This window comes from Lontra canadensis, unplaced genomic scaffold (assembly GCF_010015895.1).
Source record: "Lontra canadensis isolate GAN:19392208 unplaced genomic scaffold, GSC_riverotter_1.0 scaffold221, whole genome shotgun sequence".
Lineage (NCBI taxonomy): Eukaryota > Metazoa > Chordata > Mammalia > Carnivora > Mustelidae > Lontra > Lontra canadensis.
Genome location: NW_022631215.1, coordinates 683482 through 692488, shown reverse-complemented (window position 1 = coordinate 692488; position 9007 = coordinate 683482). Strand labels below are relative to the sequence as shown.

General features: G+C 40.9%; 1 pseudogene; it reads right to left on the bottom strand.

Annotated features, from left to right (window-relative positions):
- Positions 1 to 5195: 5195 nt before the first annotated feature.
- LOC116862110 lies at positions 5196 to 6992 on the bottom strand (annotated as a pseudogene).
- Positions 6993 to 9007: the final 2015 nt, after the last annotated feature.

Here is a 9007-nt window from a genome sequence, read left to right as displayed (position 1 = left end):
TTTCTTTTAGTGGGGCTTGGGTGGCTATGTATTTCCCCCTTAAGACAGACTTCTCCATATCCCATAGGTTTTTGGACTGATGTGTCTTCATTCTCATTGACTTCATGAATTGTTTAAGTTCTTCTTTGATTTTCTGGTTGATCCAGACATTCTTAAGCAGGGTAAACTTTAGCTTCCAAGTGTTTAAATTCCTTCCAAACTTTTTCTTGTGATTGAGTTCCAGTTTCAAAACATTGTAGTCTGAGAATATGCAGGGAATAATCACAATCTTTTGGTATCAGTTGAGCCCTGATTTGTGTCCCAGTACGTGGTCTATTCTGGAGAAGATTCCATATGCACTTGAGAAGAATGATTATTCTGGGTTTTTTTTAAGATTTTATTTATTTATGTAACAGAGAGAGATCACAAGCAGGCTGAGAGGCAGGTAGAGAGAAGGTGGGAGAAGCAGGCTCCCTGCTGAGCAGAAAGCCCAATGCGGGGCTCGATCCAAGGACCCTGGGATCATGACCTGAGCCAAAGGCAGTGGTTTTAACCCACTGAGCCACCCAGACACCCCTTCTGTTATTTTAGTGTGGAATGTTCAGTATATATCTATGAGATCCATCTGGTCCAAAGGGTAATTAAAAGCTCTTTTTTTTATTGATTTTCTCCTTGGATGATCTGTCTATTACTGAGAGTGGTGTGTTAACATCCACTACTGTTAATGTATTCATAGAAATAAGATTTTTTTTTTTTATTAAGTGTTGGCTTATGTAGTTGGCTGCTCCTATATTGGGGGGCAAAATATTTACAAATGTTAGATCTTCTTGATGGATAGACCCTTTAAGAATGATGTAGTCTCCTTTATCTCTGACTATGGAATTTAGTTTACAATCTAATTTGTCTGATATGAGAATCGCTACCGCAGCTTTCTTTTGAGGCCTGTTGGCATGAAAGATGCTTCACTTTCTGTCTGGATTTATCTTTAGGTTCCAAATGGGTCTCTTGTAGACAGAATATGGACAGGTCCTATCATTTAACCCAATCTGCCACCCTGTGCCATTTTATGGGAGCATTTATGCTGTTAACATTAAGAGTAATAATTGAAAGATACGTTTTTATTGACATCATGTTATCTGTGAAGTCCTTGTTTCTATTGATTATCTCTATAAATTTCTGTTCTATGTCACTCTTGGGTTCTTTCTTCTTCTATATAACCCCCTTAATATTTCTTGTAGTGCCAGCTTAGTGGTCACATACTCTTCTCAACCTTGCTGATCTCGGAAGCTCTTTATCTCTCCATCCATTTTGAATGTCAGCCTTGCTGAATAAAGTATTCTTGGAACATGTTCTTCTCATTTAGTGACCTGAATATGTTTTGACAGCCCTTTCTGGCTGGCCAGGTTTCTGTGGACAGATCTGAGTTTATTCTGATGGACCTTCATATGTACATAAGGAATCTCTTCCCCCTAGCTGCCCTCAGAAGCCCTTGTCCAAAATTATGATTCATGAGTTTCACAATTAGTTGCCTTGGGGTCTTTCTATATTTGTTTATCTTGGTGGGTGTTCTTGCTGCCTCTAACTCAAATGTTTGTTGTATACTCCAGATTGGGTAAATTTTCATCCAGAATTTTTTCAACTCTATCTTCTAGTCTTCTCTCTTTTTCCATCCCCTCAGGGATCCCAATAACTGACTTTGGAATGTTTCATGGCATCATTCATTTCTCTAGTTCTGTTTTCATGGCTTCTAAGCTGTTTGTTCCATGCCTCCTCCTGATCTCTTTTCTCTATCATTTTGTCCTCTAGATCACCAATTCTATCTTCTGCCTCAGTTACTCTAGCTCTTAGAGTATTTAGATTAGATTAGATCTCATTTGTAGCATTTTTAACTTCTTCCAGGTCATCTCTCACTTCTGCCCTTATGATTCTATGTTGTCACTAGTGGTTTTCTCCAAACTAGCCATTGCCTGGGTAATTGTTACCATGAATTCCACTTCTGACATATTGCTTATGTCCATATCCAATAGTTCTGTGGCAGAGGACACAGTGTCTGAATTTTTCCTCTGTTGCAGGTTCCTCCTCATAGTCATTTTGGTGAGAGGTGGTTGAAGGGATGTATAGCTGAATGTATCAACCACAATCCAGGCAACGTGCACCCTGGAACATTTGGAGCAATCAGAAGTCACCACCAAGAAGAAAGAAAAAAGAAAAAAGAGAGAGAGAGAAAAAGAGTGATAGGGAAAAGAGAAAACCCAGCCAGAATGAGCTTCAGAAATAAGATTTATAAGGTAGATAAAGAAAAACTGACAATTAAAAAGAGTGTCAAAAGTAAATGTCAAGAAAAACAAACAAATAAACAAAAGGACCCAGCCAACATGAACCTCAAGTATAAGATTTATATAATACCAGAACAAAAACAAATACACAGAAACACTGACAGAAGAAAAAGATGGGAGGGTGGTTATAAGTCCTCGATGTGGGTGAGGAAGGTTATTTTGGTTCATCCTGGGTCTACCTTGATATCTTTGTTAAAGTATTCAACTTTCCAGAGATAACAGGAGATCAAAACTGGTTTATATATAAGGGTAGCATTGATTCAGGAAAGAGGGTTACCTTGAAGTTTATATCTATACGTATATTAAAAGAACAGAAAAGAAGAAGAAAAACACAGGTATATGTATGAAGAAAGTTCAAGTTAAAAAGTTCCTATGGAATATGTTGTATTAAACCTCTAGTTGTAATGGTAAGTAGGTTAAAAAAATTAAAAAGAACAAGAATTGTGAGAATGAATTTTATTTAATTTTTATTTGATTTTTTTAAATTTCTTTTCAGTGTTCCAGAATTCATTGTTTATGCACCACACTTGATTTTTTCTAAAGCTGTATCTATGAAATATACAGGTTTTAGCACAATACTGGGTGCTTAATATATTATTTTCCCCTGATGTTGGGGTATTACAGTTTTATGGGGATCCTGTGGTGGTTGCTTTCTTATTCTTTTGGATTGTCCTCTGGGGGAGGGGCCTGCTGCATTGTTTTCCCACCAGTCTTGCTTGGGTTGAGTAGTCCTTCCCCCTATCAAGGGGCTGGGTTCTGTGGAAGCCAGTTTTTCAGACTTTTGTTCTTTGGAGGTTTTTGTTCTTTGGGGTTTTGGGGTGCTTTTCAGAGGTTTAGTGGAAATCAAACTGCACCCTGACCTCTGCCTGAGAGAGAAGCCTCAGTCTGCTCCCTTCTGGGTGGTCCAGAACACACAGACTCCCACTCTGCAAACTCCACTGAACAGCACAAACTCCCACAGGTGGTGCACTCCCAGCCACTGTCTCAGTGGTTTCCCAAGGCACCTGTTCATCTCTGCACCTCCATGCCACTAAAACCATGAGCAATATTGTCCTAGGGAGCCCGCTTCCATTTGTCATCTTTGCCAGGACTGCTGTCTTGGGTCCAGGCCCAAGCAGGGTATGCTCTGACCTTGCAGTTGTGCAGGTAGCAGAAGGCTGCTGCTGCCAAGGGATCCCAACTAGAGATAGTGCCATGTCCTCCCAGGCATGGGCTAGGAGCGTCCAGAACCTTGGCCAGTGGCAGAAGGCCGGGGTCCTAAAGAGCACTACTGGCGTCCACACCAACCTCTCTCAGGCATGGGGGGGAGTGCACTCACAGCCTTGGTTATGAAGGGTGTCAGAGCACAGAAGGCCATTGACCTAGAGAGTGGTGGCTGGCACCCACACCAGAAGCTCTCATGCATGGGTTTAGGCCCATGCCCATGACTGCCTGATTCCACCAGTTACCCCTTAAGCTCATTTGCTCTTTTTGAGTTGAGTATCTTCAACCAGACTCCAAGTTAATTCTGATCCCAACAACAGGGCACTTTTGTATTGGGATATTACTTTGCAATGGGTCACTTCTGGTAGCTCCCTCCCCATTCTGTTTATCTTCCGATATCAGTCCCAGCATCCCCACTCTGCTTTACCTCTCCACTGATGTCTTCTGCCCCCATGGAGATCCAAAGTGTATAGTCTTACATCTGAGGTTGATTTCATGGGTGCTTAGAGTGTTCTGATAGAGATTTAGCTCACTTTAGGGGACCAGTTGAAACAGGGTCTCCTATTTCTATGCTTTCTTGTCCATCCTCCCCCAGTTTATAAAAGTTTCTGGGAAGACATCCATTTCTTCCAGGTTGCTTAAATTTACTGGCATGCATTAGTTGATAATAATTTCTGATAATTGTTTCCTTTTTTTTTTTGAGAGAACATACAGATACTTTATTGCTCACCTTTCACACAAAGCACACCTCCAGCCATTTTCTTTCACAGCTTGACAATGTTTATGTATACAAAATCCCAGCAAGAAGCTTCATGTTGGTTTCAGTAAAGGAGAATGTAAAACATCAACTCAGCCAGGCTTTTGTTTTCTGCAGCAATAATAAAGGGCCTCCTGCACTAAGCAAAAATCTGTCCTCTTACTTGGTAGTTCATTTCTTCCATTACAAAAAACGTCTCCTGCCCAAGGCAAACTAACTTGTGTTTGCTGAGCCAGTGGTATTAACTCATGCATAAAACAAATTTCAGTTTGCTGTTTCTTCTAACAGATTTCAAGTAAAAATAAGGTTTAAGGAGGAACTTGTTTTGAATGGATGCAGGTCAGTCTGAATTGCTAAACCATATAAATGCCTACATGTACTATAGGTTCACAACTTAGTTTTTGCTTTTATAATCTTTACGGATTTGGGCCATGTTCAAGGTTTTCAGAATTGAGCATATGGTACAGTATTCCATCAAAAGGATAAGGCTACTGAATGTGCTATCTGCAGAAGAGCTCATTTAATAGGAACTGACTTAAGAGTCTATCATGAAGCAAATGTAGCATAACCTCTCTGAATAAAAAGCCAATCAGGGCAGAACTGTGCTTGGAAAATAGGTGTTAGAATACTTTCAGGAAAACACATACAAATGGACTGTTAATATGAGGAAGGTTTCCTAGTTGAAAATCTAAAAAAATCTAGGAGAATCCTCATTTCCAAAAAACCCCTTTTTTGAAAACTACTTATTCAAGTAATTTCTTCCCAAAAAAGTATGCATGTTCTGACTGTGGAATTAGTCTACTAGTCAGTTAAAGGCAATTTTAATTACCTTTTAAAAAATTCTTTATATAAAGGAGATGTTGTACGTGTTTCTCAAACAAATTTCATTATGTAAGTCCTTAAAAAACAACAACAACAACAACAACAAACCCACAAACAAACCCAACTGAACTGAATGAAGACCTACAAATACTTATCCCAAGCAGGAATCTGCCTGCCACCTGTGGGCTCACATTAATTCAAAATTGATGCTGGACTCAGGATTCTGAAACTAAGTTTCTATTACTTGAGCTCTAGCAAAAGTATAAGGTTTTGTAGCCTCAACTAGTATAATGTCTTCCCTGTCCAAATCCAGAATGATTATACTGATAACCTCCATGCTGGAAGTGCTGTTCAAATTGTCCCCCTTGGTGATAATTCTGGCTCCCCCTCCCCCCCCAACCTCCTCCCTGGCCTCCACGTCCACCTCAGCCTCCACGACCCCCTCTCCCTCCACGACCACTGCCTCGATCATTATGGTGCCCACCATCTTGGTATCTATTGTCCTGCTGATATCCACCACCCTGGTATCCACTTCCTGTATATGTTGATGTTTGGAAGCCACCATAACCACCGCCTTGATAGCTACCACTGTGGCCACCACCATGATAGCCACCTGGCTGGAAACCCGAATCTCGATAACCACCATCTTAGTAGCCACCTCCTCCTCCACTCCCTCCATCTGTCCAGCCTCCTTGATGTTTATTTCCTCTTCCTCCCCCTCGGCTACCATGGTCGTAGCCACCACATCCATCTCTCCCTCCTCCTTGTTCATGACCTCCTTGTCCTCCATATGAGGAATGTTCATAACCACCTCTCCCTCCTCCTCGGCCTCCTGCTTGCTGCTGGGGGCCTGCTTGCCTTTTCTGCCACGGTGGCATCTCTGGAGGTGGAGGTTCAATTTCATTGGGTCTACCTCCTCTGTCAGGCACCCTGCCCATCAACACCTTATTGATGGCACAGGCAGTCTTTTCTCTTATAAAGCCACTGCTTGTCCTTAAAATATTCGACAAGTCTTGTCTTGCAGCCAAAAGGTGGGCAACAGAAATAGTACTTTTAGGAGACAAAACTGAACGTTTTGGCTGATAAACCTTTGCTAATTTCTCTGTCTGACTCTTAGCTCTGTCAGACCAGCCAAAAGACTGGACAGTGACATCCAAACGTTTTATTAGCAGCTTTCTCCGAACTTCATATTCATTGGCTATGGCTTGGTTAATTGCTTCTATCTTTTCCCAGTGGGCTGGTCCCATTGGCTTCTTCAATAAAGGCTTTCCCACATGGTTAGGTGGAACTTTTGCTAATGTCTCCTTTAATTTTTTTTCAATCCCGCTGAAGAATTGGAACATAGTTATATTGGCTGGAGGTTTGGACATTCCTAGAGCAATACATATGCCTTTCAACTCTTGAAAGACCTCACTACCGCCTCCTTCTTGAGCTTTTTTTTTGGAGGAGTATTCACACAGAGCATTCTGGCAGCTTCTAGTTCTGAGATGAGGTATGTGAGCAAAAGGAGGCAGTTCTTCTGAACGAGAAGGCGCTTGGTCACATCCCCAGATGTCAGTGGTAGATATGGACAGTTCATATCCCCTAGTAGCCCACTCACCTCAAGCTGGAATTCTTTAGCTTCACTTGGGCTGTTAGTTGCTTGCACATTTTCCTCTAATTTACAGAACACTCTTAATTCAGACATCAGTCAAGCACAGAGTTTGGTAAACTCGGGGTAACTGGCTCCAGCAGAGACTGCCTGAGATAGAGCGCCATCTTCCAACAATGGACCCTTGTAACCTAGATCTTCCAACGACTCCAAGATGTCAGTCTCCATGAGGTCACACTCCATGCTACTGTGGTATTCAAATTTCCGAGTCGTCAGGGTCCCCTCTTGGCCAGCAACGCGTACACTCGCGCATGCGCTGCTTCCCCGGAACTTCCAAATTGACAGCTGGCTGATAATTGTTTCTATTTCCTTGGTGTTAGTCGTTATCTCTCCTTTCTTTCATAATTTTGTTAATTTGGGTCCTTTCTATTTCCTGTTGGATAAGTCTGGCCAGTGATTTATTGATCTTATTAATTCTTTCAATGAACCAGCTTCTAGTATCATTGAGGTGTTCTACGCTATTTCTGGTTTCTAATTCTTCGATCTCTAATCTTAATTATTTCCCTTCTCATGCATGAGTTAGGCTTCATTTGTTGTTGATTCCCTAGGACTTTAAGGTATAAAGAGAGTTTGTGTATTGGGGATTTTTCTAGTTTTTTAAGTGAGGCTTTGATGGTTATATGTTTCCCCCCTAGGGCTGCCTTTGTCATATCCCATAGGTTTTGGATGGAGGTGTATTTATTCTCATTGGTTTCCATGCATTGTTCAAGTTCTTCTTTGATTTCCTGGTTGACCCAAACGTTCTTGAGCAGGGTGGACTTTAACTTCTGAGTGTTTGAATTCCTTCCAAACTTTTTCTTGTGGTTGAGGTCCAGTTTCAAAGAACTGTAGTCTTTGAAACTTGTATGGGCTCAGTCTTTTGGTATGGGATGATACCTGATTTGTGACCCAGTATGTGGTCTATTCTAGAGAATATTCCATATGCACTCAAGAAGAAAGAGTATTTGTTGTTTTAGGGTGAAATGTTCTATATATATCCATGGGGTCCATCTGATCCAATATGTCATTCAAAGCTCTTGTTTCTTTGTGGATTTTCTGTTGAGATGATCTGTCTATTGCTGAGAGTGGCATGTTAAGATCCCCTACTAATAACGTATTCTTATCAATATGTCTCTTTGTTTTGATTAACAGTTGGCTTATGTGGTTGGCTGCTCCCATGTTGGGAGATAAATATTTACAATTGTTAGATCTTCTTGTTGGCTAGGCCCTTTGAGAATGATGTAGTGTCCTTCTGTATCTCTGACCACAGTCTTTAGCTTAAAATCTAATTTGTCTGATATGAGAATTGCTACCCCAGCTTTCTTTTGGCTTCCATTGGCATGAAAGATATTTCTCCATCCCTTCACTTTCAGTCTGGATGTATCTTCAGGTTCAAAATGATTCTCTTGTAGACAGCATAAGAATGGGTACTGTATGCATCCCTGTGCTGTTTTATGGGAGCATTTAGGCTGTTCTTGTTTAGATAATTATTGAAAGATATGATTTCATGGTCATCATGTTGCCTGTGAAGTCTTTGTTTCTGTGGGCTGTGTCTGTAAATTTTTGCTTTATATCACTCTTGGGGTCTTTCTCCTTTTATAGAACTCCCCCTTAATATTTATGCAGGGATGGCTTAGTGGCCACATATTCTTTCAGTTTTTGCTGGTCTTGGAAGATCTTTATCTCTCCATCCATTTTAAATTACAGCAATGCCAGATAAAATATTCTTGGCTGCATGTTATTCTCATTTAGTACCCTGAATCTGTCTTCCCAGCCCTTTCTGGCTCTCCAGGTTTCTGTTTACAATTTTGAAATTATTTGGATGTTCCTCCCTCTGTACAGAAGGAATCTCTTCCCACTAGCTGCCCTTAGGATGGTTTCCCTGGTTTTAAAATTTGCAAGGTTCACTATTACATGTCTGGGTGTCGGTCTGTTCTCCTTGGTCTTGGGGGGTGTCCTCTCTTCCTCTAGGACTCGAATATTTATTTCATTCACCAGATTAGGGGAGTTCTCAGCTACAATTTGCTCAAATGTGTCTTCTAGTCCTTTCTCTCACTCTCTCTCTCTGCTCTTTCAGGGATCCCAATAATTCTCATGTTGGAATGTTTCATGGCATTCTTTATTTCTCTAATTCTGTTTTCATGGATTCTAAGCTGTTTAGTCTAGGTCTCCTCCTAATCCTTCTTCTCTATCGGTTTGTCTTCTAGATCACTAATTCGATCTTCTGCCTCATTTATCCTAGCTGTTAGAGTATCTAGATTACATTGGATCTTATTGATA